This window comes from Numida meleagris, chromosome 4, assembly GCF_002078875.1.
Source record: "Numida meleagris isolate 19003 breed g44 Domestic line chromosome 4, NumMel1.0, whole genome shotgun sequence".
Classification (NCBI taxonomy): domain Eukaryota; kingdom Metazoa; phylum Chordata; class Aves; order Galliformes; family Numididae; genus Numida; species Numida meleagris.
The window spans coordinates 51379149-51393403 of NC_034412.1; the positions used below are offsets into that span (position 1 = coordinate 51379149).

A 14255-nucleotide genomic window follows, 5' to 3' on the forward strand; every position below is an offset into this window, starting at 1 on the left:
CTTGAGTCCTTGGAAGAAGATGCTTCAAAATCTGTTGAAGATGGAGTAACACAATGAAGGTACTTAAAGTTTAAACATTATTCTTTAAGTCTTTAATCCTACATGCTCCACACTGCTACCAGGAGCTGGTATTGACTACGCCCATTCCCTGCACAAACTTCAGCAGTGTATTTCTGGTGTCAACACGCAAAGTATCACCAAGTTAACAAAGTCAGCTCTGCTTTCCATGGCCATGCACTAAGCAAGGCAGTCCTCATAGATAAGCACACAGAAAAGCTAACAAGGAAACATGGAAACCAACCCTTCCAAATAAACCCAGAAATGATATTACATTGGCTGTCATGCACAGGCTGCACAGCAGCCTACAGGGCTTAACGTGCTTACCTGGCTCCTGCCTTCACAAAGGCTCTCTCTCACATGCACAGAAATACAGAATCCTAGCAGATGTTTGGTTTACCCTCAGAAAAGCATCACTTCCCAGTTAGAAACTGCCAAGGAACTGATTCCCCATCCATCTCACAGCACAACATGAGTTTGAGCCTCCTTGGGCTCCTGACAAATGCCACGTCCCCACTTGAACAGAAAGCCCATTCCCATAGCTGAGCTGCAGGCAAGCACATTTCCCATTTAATAGTCCTCTTCGCCAGCTTGCTGCAATTCTAATTAAAGCACCAGAGCTGCTCCACTGAGAGGCTCGTGCTGAACGCTGTCATAGAGCTCCTGAGATAAGGGAAGTCTCAGCAAAGGTTAATGACAGCAACAATTTGACTTTTTCTGTTAAATAAAGAACAGGTCATTAAAATCTTAAACAGGTGGTAGGCTTGGCAGCTCTACGGCACATGGGCTCTAGACAGATTTATCATGTCTTCCATTTTAAAACATTTACATGAATGTATTTGCTGAGATAATTCATCTTGTTCACAAAAGCATCCCATTCAAGGCTGCTGCTGTAACTGTTACATCGATCAAATTATGTTGTAAAAATGTTAGCATCCATTCTGACAATTGTCATCTCATATTTATAACTTTGGGACTCTCCTCATTAGTTAACTATTACAACTGTGGTAATTTTTACATCCACGTCACCAAGGAAATACAGAAAAGCAGCAGGACAGCTCGCTTAATGCAACCGGACCCAACACACACTGAACACATTATGAAACTATTCCAGTGCTGAGAGCCTTAAAAGAAGAGTTTCTATCCACGATCACTCCAATGTAAGCTTTCTTTCTTTCCCTTAAAGGAGAGATGAAGATGAACTGCTGAGATATTATTCCCCTCTAGGGGATCAAGTAGATGTTCTTCTTCAAACGCACATTTGTACTGCAATTTAATGACCTCCCCCCTGAGTGGAAGATAAAGGCTCGTGTTCCCATCTATGCAAAGATTTAAAAAGCACCGAGAAGAGCTTAAAATAAAGAAAATGACTTCCAAACAAACTGATTTATTGTCTAGGAAAAACCAATCAAACTGTCAAGCACTCCTGTGTGATGCTTGGTACACAGCCCTGCTGGCTAAGTTTCAGTGCATTTTAACTGACACAGCTGCTCGGTAACAAATATTCAAGACATAACTAGCCAAGAAGCATTTAAATCTGCCAGTCAAACAAGTGACAGCCACCATCCACCTCATGGGATTCTTGTCTCTATTATTAAATGGAGACAGCCACAATATCTGCCTCAAGGGTGGGGCACAGTCTCATGTACAGACACTAGCAGGATTTTTAGGTTTCTGCTGCCCACTGTTATTACTATCATGCTAGCATCAGGAGAGTTTCAGCCTGTCCAGGTCCCCACTGTCCTGTGCAATGCATTTACAACAAAGGGACGTTTGACAGGACGAGAGGTAACAGTCTCAATTGCACCAGGGGAAGTTCAAGTTGGATATTATGAAAAAATCCTTCTTAGAAAGAGCAGTGAGGCACTGGCACAGGCTGCCCAGAGAGATGGTAGAGTCACCTTCCCCAGGGGTTTTCAGGAAACGTGGAGATGTGGCACTGAGGGGTATGGCTAGTGGGCATGGTGGGGATGGGTTGGAGGTTGGACTGGATGATCTTAGTGGTCTTTCCAACCTTAGTGATTCTGTGATTCTATGACAAGCAGGCGGTAGATATCAAAAAAGGACAGTAAGGCCTTTTCCAGAGTTTAGGCTGGGCCAGGCCTGGCCACATCAAAACACTCTAGAAGGTGATTCAAACTGAACTCTGTGCAGCCAGTTCTATGTGCTTTGCTACCCGCATTGCGCCTGGGTAGCCAAATCCCCTGCACCTAACCCCAGAGCCATTTGGCATCCAACCACTCACTGAGACAGCAAAGCCTGATAGCTGCACTTGACTGTAATATGAAAGTAGGACAGCCCCAGTCCAATAGCCAATCCTGCCCTCCTCCAGGATGCAGCTTTGCTGTGCATGTCTGTGCTACGGCCATCGCTCCTGGGTGTGCCGAGCGTAGTTCCAAGCCCTGGCAGACTTAGAGTCATAGAATGGCTTGGGTTGGGAGGGACCTCAAAGATCAGCTAGTTCCAACAATTGGGCCCCAATGGGCTTTGTTCTCTGCTTCTGTTGCATTCCCACATGGCTGACTGCTCGAGCTTGAGAGGGAGAGTCTACTATGGAAACATTTTCCAACTGGCAGCTGAGGAGCAAAGAGATTTCAAGAATGCAGCCTGAGGTCATTCATCTTGCATCCACCACACAAGACACTGCCTGGAGGAGAACTAGCAAAACCTCCCTGTAGCAGAAAGGGTGTTGTACATGCTGCTCGTTCAGCTGCAAATACGGCTTTCATCCCTGAGGTAATGGACTTAGAGGAGGCTATTCTTAAGCACTAATAGGCTAAAAGAACTCAACTGCTTGCATTGAAATACTAACAAGGCTCTCCCTATGAGTTATTCATTTTGTTACTTGAGGAGCTAGGCAGCACTTGTACCAGATCCAAGTAAATAAAGGGAAGGGAGACCAAAGTCACCATGATGAGCCTTTTTAATGGACACAGACCACCTACAGCATTGAAATTCCCTTTCAACAGGAAAAGAAAGCTATCATTAAGAAGCCCACCACAACACAGAACAGTGTGCAAGGGTCAAGACGTAGACAAAAGCAATTATCACTTCATTACTTAACATCCCTAACAGTTTGGGAATTGTTACAGCAACATTTTCATCATTTAGCAAAGTGTTCTCTATCCTACACTCTAAGCGCTGCTTCCCTCAGCCACCCACCGCTGACCCGATATCATGATTAGTTAATGCACAAGAACTCCCTCCTGACAAGATCAAGCGATTACATGGGATTACAAGGACGAGGCCCAGTTATCAGCTTGTTACCCTCACCTCGCATTGAGGGGGAAGTGTCACTGTGAAGCTGCCTGCTTTCCACACTGGCTACAAGAAACTCATTGCCAGAAGCAAATGCTGGAAGGCAAGAATACTTTTGTGGTGTTAGAAACCAAGGTGGAAGACAGCCTGTATTTCCTATCTGGAAGATAACCACTTTATGTTGTCAGAATCTCTGTTCTCTCCATATTGAATTATTATTAAACCTAATAAATACATCTAATGCTTCTCAGCAAAGTCAGGTACCAAAAATAAGGCCTCCATTCCTGCAGAAGGTTCTTAACACAACTCAATGTGTGATACTAAATACACACAAAGAAGTAGAGCCATGTAATACACCAGTATCAAGAGCTGTACTCATCGAAATACAACCTCTGATACCCAGGTGTACTTTACCTGTGCCCCTCCATCCTTTCTCCACGTAACACAGCCAGGCACCCAGCATCTAACATGCGTCCGGGTCCCTCCTCCCACTACACCAAGCAGTTGTCTATGGCTAAAACAGCCTCCTGCTAGCTCAGCCACCACATCTGACATTTAGTCACTATTTTTGTTCCACATGACCCTTTACAAGCAATGCACCTTGGCTGAACCTATCTTCGCAGGTAGGAGAACAGAGATGGCAACGCACTGTCCTTCAGTCTCACCTCCACTCTGCCAGTGCTCAGGCAGTCACCCCATTCCCATGAATTTTCCAGCAAAAGAGACTGTAACAAGAATGTTTGACAAAAGCTTCAATGTTTGACAATAGTTTCTTCAAGTCCAGACCACCTGAAGGGCACTTCCTAGCACTAGCTATAACTCAACAGTTTGGTTTGCACCTCTTCACCCTTTAACACCCACTGCATCAGAAGCTGCAACATGGCAACAAGTAACAAACACTGAACATGGGACAGGCTTAGTCACATCCCCCATAATTAGCCAAACCCAAAAACAAGCCTCTCCGTAGGTATTCTGCAAGCCAAAAAAATCAGTTTCATACCTTTCCTGAGCCCCAAAACACAGGAGCCTAGCATAATGTTTTAGTCATGTGTCCAACAAAAAGACAAATTCCTTATGATGAGAGTAACTCATAATAACCACTGCCAATAAAGCTTCTCTTCATTAAGAAACAGCATTCAAGAGCAACATTTTAAGCATGAAAAGCCAACCACAAGGTGAACTCTGTTTAAGTAATAAGGATCAAGCTCTGTAACATCTCCTACAGATGAACAACCAGCTGAAGGAGCTGATAGCTGGAAGTGAATTTCCAAGACAACATCACATGAGGCCAGGCTAATCACCCCAACAGTAATTCTGGAACAGAAACACGACAAAGTTCTAGTCACTGCCTATCCTTAAGCTTCAGATTCTAAAGATATTACATACCACATTTTCAAAAATGCACATTTTATGAGGAAAACAGTAAAATACAAATTCAACTGTCTAAAAGACCCCTCCTCCAAATCCAAGCCATTGCTGAAACTCAAGATTTTGTTTGCCAGTGCAGCAGGCAGCTCAGTACATCCTCTAAGAGTTTCTAGCTGAATTTCACAGAGCCTTGCTAAAGTAGAAAATTTCCATATGATTGAGTGCTTTCTTCAAATGAAGATGATTTTGATTCTCCCATAATTAATGTCATATATTGGTGTATTTTGATTATCCACTGCTTTATAATGAGCCCTGATTCTGCTAAGTAATTTTAAGGGCTCAACTCATTCCCAAAAGCAGCCTCGTGATACATACAGTCAGTGTAACCAGCTGAGCACTTCAAATCCAATCATGCCACACCTTGGTTTTATCAAAAGCTTGATTTTCCATTCAGGTAAGTTACTGTAAGCAAACAGAAGGCTGTCTGAGTCCAAATCTCCTCAGCTGGCAGTCCAAATACAAGTGGATGATCTACATCCTTCCCACTCCAGCAAGGTGTATTTCACACTGCAGAAGATGAACACCAACCATTGTCTCAGTTTATTGGGACTGCTCTTCTCTTGATCCAAAATTTTTGGGAGCCACCACGCTACCTACACTCTTTGTCTTAATTATATGAGACATGGGAGATTGTTCTGGAAAACTCATGGGAGTTGGAACTAGATGACCTTTGATGTCCTTTCAGACACAAGCCATTCTGTGAGGTTCTTGAGGTAAGGAATTGTGTTTTATGGTTTGATGAAGCAATCCTGTAGAATTCAATGGGGGTGGTACCTTCCTTACAGAAAAGTTTGGCTGACACTAAAGATATTAGCATTTCTGAGAAAATTCCTGTACAAATGAACAGTGAAAGTTCTGCTCTACTCCTTGCATTTTAAGCAATACACTGAATTTCCATAAAGGTTAAAAATAATTCAAGGTTAGAATAAATAGTAATACATTTGAATGTTAGCTTCTTGTCCACTCCTCTCCCAAGAAATTAAGTGAGCAGGCTCCTGCACCAAATATACACAGCACTGGAGAGGGCTTCCTTAACATGCCTCTGCTAAAAGATCTCCATCCCAAAGCCACATCCCCTGTTACCCTAGGACTATATGAAATAAAATCTTTGCACAGCACTAATTCTCCTCTCTCCTTGCCTGGCTGGTGAATCTGTGGGAACAAAGCTCCACCAGTCTCCAATACCACAGCACTAACATCCACAAACAGCTCACTTTCGCCTATGACCTAAGCTAGGACTTGAAGAACGCATATTTCCAGAGATTGAGACATTAGGCAAAGGCAGGGATCCGGCACTACTCCGACAATTTTCCTTGCCTACGCAGCTCATGTTGCACTGCGAGAGGATGAACACAGCCAAATCAGTCATTCACCCTCCCCTAAGGCAGCAGGCTCACCCCAAGGAAATGAAGAGGTGCTGCCCTGGACTTGCCTAATGGCAAGGGACTGAATTAATCCCAGCACCATTATGCAATTCCCACAGATGCCAGCTCTTAAGAAACACTTAAGATTATGACCTACATGCAAACACTTCACACTCATACTATCTGCTCCCTGTTATTCCATTCAATGTTAATTTAGGAATAAGATAAATGCCATTTTACTTGTCCTTAAGACAATTACAGCTCTCCTCACGTCACCTCCAGCAGCCACAGCACAAATCCCAGACACCCTGCTATGGCAGACAGCATTATCCCAAAGTACAGCCATAGCATAACCCATTTCCCACTTCTGACACGCATTCACACACCTATTGACCACAGCGAAGGCAACATCCACACTTCTTCGCAACTCCACAAAGCACAGCCAGGCTCTGAACGTATTCAGATCTGTGTTTGGAAGCAGCTTTTTATAAAGGCCATTTCTACCACTGAAAGCCTAGATATTAAAAGCCAGCAGCAACGAATGATGACAGTTTGTGCGCAGTCTCTCTTGATATGACACACTGCCCTTGATTCTCTGCCGTCACAGGACGCTTAATGCCCCTTCTTCATCACAAAACTTTCTACAGACTTCTACTGAAAACCCAATCTGAACCTCTGCTGGCACAACTTACAGATAGGTATTTTCAAAATAATTCAAACTTCTTTTTAAGTTCTATTCACAACGATATCTCTACCTGCTTACATTCACATTGTATGATATTCTTCAGTGATTATCCACACACCAAAACTAACTGTGGATAACTGGAAAACATCTCAAAATTGCCAACCTCAGCTTTTCCTTTTGGGATACTCAGTCTCTCCCCACAAAAGACTGTGAAGCTTTTGCATCCCATGCTCACCTGTGGTCTTATTCCTCCTCCACCACCAAGCATGTTCAAAAGTGCATAACTGCCTAATATTTAATATTTTTGGAGAATAGATGCCTCTGCCTTGAGAACACATCAGAAAGGGAACTGCACAGTAGCTACACTGCTCATGCATGGCAGGGCAAGGAGCTGGACCTTGCACAGCTGAGGAAAATGAGCTGGGAAGGCAAATAACAAGCACCTGTACCTCCCTATACACAATTGTCACCTGCACCCAGCTCTGTGTCAGCACACAGCCCCTTCACTGGTGCACAGCCAGCTAGGTTGACATTCCCCATGCAGATTCCATCTCCATGACGACACAACCCAAGCTGTGTCCTTTCTGCTCCCATGTTTCTTGAAAAAGGGAAAATTATTAGCAGAAATCCCCAGAAAAATAGCCATCATGGGCATTCTGCCTGGCACACACTGATGCTGGGGAACTGATCTCAGTCATTACAGTTTGTTTTGCCACCACTGCCCAGCATAACAAAAAAGCTGAAGATGCTGCTCAGAACTTACCCAGTTTTTGTGCCATCCAAGACATCCCCAGCCACCCACCTGAGGAGCCCTGGGGATGCACTGCAGGTGCCCCACTTGGCAGGGAATGCCAGGGTCTGTTCCAAGCCATGCCATGCTGCCAGGAGCCTGGAGAAGTACTTAACCACCTGTGAACAACTTTTTTTAAATAAATTAAAAACCCAGGGTCTGCTCCTATAATCTGGTTTAAGGTATTTTTTCACTAATGTAACAATCGTTGCGAACTAAGTAGCCTGAAATGAAAATGATTGTAGAATTTTCGAACAAGTCACCACCACCCAGATAAAGAAACCAAAAATATGTTAGCTTTTTCAGCAGACAGAGAGTAAGGTATTTATATACATTTGGAAAGTTAGCACAATACATTTAAGAAAACTGTACTTAGACTCAGTGAAGTGATGGAATGTCTGTTGTCTCTCAGGAAAGCAAAGAACTACGTATATTCCTTACAATTCCTCTGGGCCATACTGTGCTTATGTTTCTCAATTACACACAGCAGCAGTAAGCCTAAGTCTTCCTCAGGTTGCCTTTCCCTGCTTGCCCTCAGATTCACACTGCTGTCAGCACCTCCAGTTTCTTACTGCTACAACCCCCTCAATACCATCAAGCACTTTTTCATCCCAGCGATCATGACATGCATGTAAGAGGCCTGTACATGCACTCATCCAGTAACCTCACAGCTTAGGCATCTCCTTTGCTTTCACTGCGAACCAGCAAGACCAAAGCATAGAATTATAGAAACTATAGAAACACAACTCCCTGCTGTGGGCTAGCAGCCACCCACCGAATCAGGCTGCCCTGGCTTTGAAAGCCTCCAAGGATGGGGCATTCACCCCCATTCTCTGCCTACTGCTCAAAACTGCTCTAAATTAATTTCCAGTGTTTTTCCAGGCTCTGCACTTCAAATGGCTTATACCCAGAAACTTAGGTTTTCTTGGTGAGAGCCCACAGAAACACACTGAATTCATCTGGAAAGCAAAGTGAACTGGGGGCTTCAAAGCATCCAGTAGTCTCACACTTCAGATAGTATGTCAAAAGACTCATCTTGAACTTAGTTGCATTAAAGTACCAACTTCATCTTCAACATTTTCTTTTTAAAAGAGTCTTTTAAGTGTTAGCTCTTCTCTTTGTGAAGCTTGCCAAAAACTGTCTCTTGCCCCACCTTCAGCTCAGCTTCACTGCTGCTCCAAACCCAACCACCAAAGCCAAGTCTGCATCTCTTCCCAACAGCTCCTTCCTCTCTCTTCTAAACCTCACAATGAGAAGGGCAGGCAATAATGCCTTTCCCTTCTCCAGGTGACGCAGCTGTGACCTGAGAACTCTGCATCAGCAGTACCCATGGGCAGGTTTTCCAAATTTCAGAGAACTGCACTCATTAGGTGTCTCCTCCTGAAATTGATTTAGGTGGAGAAAACATTTCCTTAATCCAATGTGACCTTTGGGTCAGGTGAGATGAGGAGGTCACCTTCCTGCATTCATTCTTGTAGGCAACTCTCGCAAAGCAGATGGATGCAACTTTCTGCTCAGGACTCTGCCACTCACTGCTGCTAGGCACACAGTGCCCAAATCATCTGTGCAGGTGGTCAACAGCCACATCTGCTAGTCCACCTTCTCGCTGTCTACAACACACAGAGGAACTCCACCATATGCAGCAATAGCAGCCCGTGGCTTGGACAGGTACACCCTCTGCTGGGTAAGGAGCTGGCTGAAGGGCTAGGCCCAGAGAGTGGTGGTGAATGGAGTTAAATCCAGCTGGCGACCGGTCATGAGTGGTGTTCCCCAGGGGTCGGTGCTGGGGCCTGTCCTCTTCAATATCTTAATTAATGACCTGGATGAGGGCATTGAGAGCACCCTCAGTAAGTTTGCAGACGACACCAAGCTGGCAGGAAGTGTCGATCTGCCTGGGGGTAGAGAGGCCCTACAGAGAGATCTGGACAGGCTGGATCTCTGGGCTGAAGCCAATGGGATGAGGTTCAACAAAACCAAGTGCCAGGTCCTGCACTTTGGCCACAACAACCCCAGGCAACGCTACAGGCTTGGGGCAGAGTGGCTGGAAAGTTGTATGGAGGAAACGGACCTAGGGGTATTAGTCGACGCTCGGCTGAGCATGAGCCAGCAGTGTGCCCGGGTGGCCAAGAAGGCCAATGGCATCCTGGCTTGTATCAGGAACAGTGTTGCCAGTAGGAGTAGGGAAGTCATTCTCCCTCTGTACTCAGCCCTGGTGAGGCCCCACCTCAAGTACTGTGTCCAGTTTTGGGCCCCTCACTGCAAAAAAGACATTGAGGCCCTGGAGCGTGTTCAGAGGAGGGTGACGAAGCTGGTGAGGGGTCTGGAGCACAGGCCTTATGAGGAGCGGCTGAGGGAGCTGGGATTGTTCAGTCTGGAGAAGAGGAGGCTCAGGGGAGACCTCATCGCTCTCTGTAACTACCTGAAGGGAGGTTGTAGTGAGCTGGGGGTCAGCCTCTTCTCTTGTGTAACTAGTGACAGGATGAGGGGGAATGGCCTCAAGTTGCACCAGGGGAGATTTAGGCTGGACATTAGGAAATACTACTTTTCTGAAAGAGTGTTCAGGCGCTGGAATGGGCTGCCCAGGGAAGTGGTTGAGTCACTGTCCCTGGAGGTGTTCAAGAAACATTTAGATATAGCGTTGAGAGACATGGTTTAGTGGGGTTATTGGTGGTAGGTGGATGGTTGGACTGGATGATCTTGTAGGTCTTTTTCCAACCTAGCTCATTCTATGATTCTAATTGTTCTCTGGATAGCATCCACCCTATACAAAAAGCCATTATGCTCTTCCTGAATGTTTGCAGCACACTGGGGATGCTGGATGCAGTTCACAGGAAAATCGTTTATTTCTTTCTTTCTGCCTTTTGCTTGTTTCATTTTTCAGCAGCTGGTTGTTCCATTGCTGGCATCAGCACTGATAGTACATATGATTTTTGCCTGTTTTAAAATCTCAAATCCTTTCGCATTTTGTTGCCTGGTTTACTTAACATTGTTCTATTGTCAAACACCAGTGTAGAAGCATCTACACACTGAGACCTGGAGAGCATTCTGCAAAAAAAAAAAACCCCTTTGTCCCTGTGCCATCCACAGAGCAGATCTTCCTGAGCTCCACTGCAAACTGCCTTAGGATTAAAAAACAATAGTGGATACAGTCCTTTATGATGAAGTTCTGCAAGCCAAACACTGAATTTAATGCTATTTGCAGATGTAGGCTATGTCTCACAAGCTGAGCCAGGCAGAATAATGCAAGCAAGTAATTACCCTCTGAAGAAAACAGAATGGGAAGCACAGTGGTTAACAGATTAATTAACATCTTCACAGCTCCTTAAGTCCTCCAAGTTCAGCTCTGCCTCCCCATACCTCTACAAAATCCCTATCCTGCTCCCCAGCCACTCATTTTGTGGGCTCTTCCCTCCACTTCTTTGAGTTTGCAGTACTGTTTCTCATTCAGGCCTCTCTACCACTTCACCCTCCTTCCCAAGGCCCCAGAGCTTACACTTGCCTCCAAACTCCCACAGCAACACATTCAGGCTCCACAGTGGAAAGAGACAGCACAGCTCTGCATGCACACATTTAACCCCTCTCCAAAGTCTCCCTGCTCATAGCCACTCCAAAGAACAGCAGCACACAGACAGATACTTTAAACACTACATTGGTATTTTCATCAGGACAAAAGCAACTGAGAAGTCCCAATGCTGTCATAACATGAAAAGCAGCAACAATTAAGCAGAACAAAGATCTGCTAGGTTAATTTAACACTTCACAGGAAATACTACTTCATTCAGCATCATTGTTTACTAAGAAAATCACCATATCAAGACAGCGCAAGAATACAGCAGTGTTACCAGTGTAAGCCAAGAGTGGGCATCTTTGTTTTCCTACTTTGTGTTTCCTTGATGCCAGCTGAATAGCTTAATTAGCTTACCTCACAATGCTAAATTCTCCGATTTAAACATGAAACCAGCCCATGGGGAACTCACAGAAGATATTCTCTTCACTCAGTCAACAGGTTACATTTTCCCAATGAAGCAAAGGGACATCAAAATAGTCACTGTCCACTAGATCAGACATTACACTGAATAGGTTAAAACAAATGCTGCCTCATACAGATGTTTTTGAAATTGGGCAATATCTGTTCCTTGCAATCCAACACATCCATGTGCCTGTGAGAAACATCATCTAACTCAAAGGGCCATAATGCACTGATCCTAAAAACCTGCCCCCTTTCAGTCTTCACTGCAAGAAGTGCTGCACAGTAGAATTTGGAGACTGTTCTAAGGGAAAAAATTCCACATCTCCTCCAGCATCTCCTCAGCACAAGGTACATGAACCCCAGCTGCATCTCATTCCTCTCGTCATAAAACGGTTGGTTTTACTCTTGCCCTGGTGCAAGCCAGCAGGAAGATAACACACAGTAAGCATTTCTTCTTACTGTTGCATTATGAAGTGCTAAAGATTTATTGTACACTTTACCCCTCACGCCCACCTCAGGGTAACTAAGCAAAAGTGAGGCAATTTGCCATAAAATTATAAGCCAAAAACTTCAGTATATCAAAAAGGCTGACACACAGAGTCTCTGCATGTTTTATTTTTCAGTTGTGGTAATACTTCTTTTTCTCAGATAGCACTGATATATAAGTGACATTATATAAATACATAAAGAAAATTAAGACACACCTGGAATAACAATCAAACCCAGGAAGCAAAAGGAAAAAGATCTCCTGTTGATCCGAGGCAAGTTAAGTACAACATAAATGTTTTATTTCCTAGACTGCGAATGAAATCTAACGCTCAACTTCTTCCAGACTAACCTGTGAATTCTCATACCAACAACCATACCTTTAGCAGTCCACTATTACTTACATCTTGCTAAGTCTCACTCCCACGTAGCTTCCCATTGCTGGCAAGGTAGCTGGGGACAGAAGAGTTTTGGCAGCATATGGAAATTCACACACCTCCACTTAAAGGCAATTTCAGATGAGCTTAAGTACCTGGAGAAGCACCAGGAAGGCAGTAGCACAGTAACTTCAATTTGCCCAACGCTACCCTTTGCCTCATCCAAGCCCTGCAGGTCTCACTGCTCTTAGAAACATCTATGCAAGGAACCATGAAAACAGATTCACCTCCTTTTTTTGATCTTTTTCGTGGAATTACTAACAAGACTTACAACTAATACCAGACAACAGATTTTACCATAAAGTGAAGCAAGCAAAAACTTAGCTTGCAGGAAAAAAAAAAGAGGGAGAAACACAGGATATAAACAAGGTGTTATATATATTCTTGACTTGCAAAAGCTAGACAGTTTCAGTTATTGCCGGTACACAACAGGACACCATCTTTTGTAAGCCCAGGGAGAAAGTCTGGCACCTTAACACCTGGCAGCAAAGTGGTGAAGAGTAACTTGAAAAGGAATGACACTGCCCAATTTTCTACAATATCCTCTCTCTCCATAAATATTAACCTTTTTCTTTTCTACACTTCAAGTGATGAAAAGGCAAAAGAGGAACAGGAGAAAACCTGCAAGTCTCCCTCACCTTTCCCAGGCTCTAATACGTCTAACTACTTTCACACTTTTTCCAGGCTGCTCATTCACTTCTTTTGCACCTTGCTGCAGGGGCAGGTGAGAAGACCCAGGTTTGAATCACAACCTACATATGGAAGCCAACACAGCTGAGTGGTCATAGAAGATGAGTCTTCTGAGATCCACTCCCTGCTCCAGTAAATGTCCATACATCAGCCTAATGAACCATCAGCCCAATGAAGCATCGGGCCATTACTTAATCACAGCCTCCTGTCTGTTTTCCAGCACCTCCATGACAAACACATTGCAGTAATGCTCAGTTCACATAGGTGGGCTTCCAAAACTCATGCCTGTGTCTATGGAGGTCCTCAGTACTGCTTAACCGCTTACGGTCAGTATTCAAAAGTTAAAAGCATTTGCTTTTTCTTGGAGATGCTGCAACTACTCAGAGCAGGAGCCCTTTGTGGACAGTTGCGGAGGCAATGAAGGGTTTTAATGAGTTTTATTCTGCAGCCCAAGCAGTAACAGAGAGTGCTTTTGTTCAACTTTTGTGCTGCAAGTCTGTTAACAAGGATGTCCCTCCAGCACTGGACGTTAATTTTAGCTGCTTCTGTTAGCATTCAGCCCTCAGCCCCTGTTCTGAGGCTGCCAACACAAATACCACCTGGGATGGCCATTCTCTGGAATTTGTTCTGTACCAAGGGATTTGAAACGTACCTCAACTAATAAGGGAGCACATGGCAACCCAAAGGCCCTAAGAAGCAACGTATTCAGGAAGCATTTTTTTTTCCCACGGCATGAATGTTATACGGTGTGCCTTGATCCACCGTTTCAGTGTCTGAGTTTGCATAGGATCCAGCTCACTTTTCATCATGTACACGCAGAAAAGCATTTATACATCCCAGCTGCACAAATCTGAGATCAGAGGAGGTGAACAAATGCTGCTGAAAAAATTCTAGAGAATCAGTCCTTGGTTACTACAGCAACAGCTGTGAGAAAATGAGCAAGCACCCAGAATTCCTTGAAACATGGTCTGCACAAGATAACACAGCACAATTGAAGTTTTGCACATCTTGAGCTCAATAAGTTAAAAGCTAACTACAACAGCTCCGGGTTTGGAGCTGACCAAACGTCCCTGAATCTGATCAGGCAGGT

General features: G+C 44.4%; 1 protein-coding gene across 4 annotated transcripts in view; it reads right to left on the reverse strand.

Annotated features, from left to right (window-relative positions):
- ARHGAP24 (Rho GTPase activating protein 24) overlaps positions 1-14255 on the reverse strand; it is a 160527-nt gene that overhangs the window by 111898 nt on the left and 34374 nt on the right. The window contains exon 1 of one of the 4 annotated variants that reach the window (XM_021396481.1): positions 8736-8751. The exons of the other annotated variants lie outside the window; for them this stretch is intronic. The gene's annotated coding sequence lies outside the window, so the exon portion shown is untranslated. Of the gene's footprint in view, positions 1-8735; positions 8752-14255 lie in introns of those variants that run through there. 4 annotated transcript variants of the gene reach the window in all.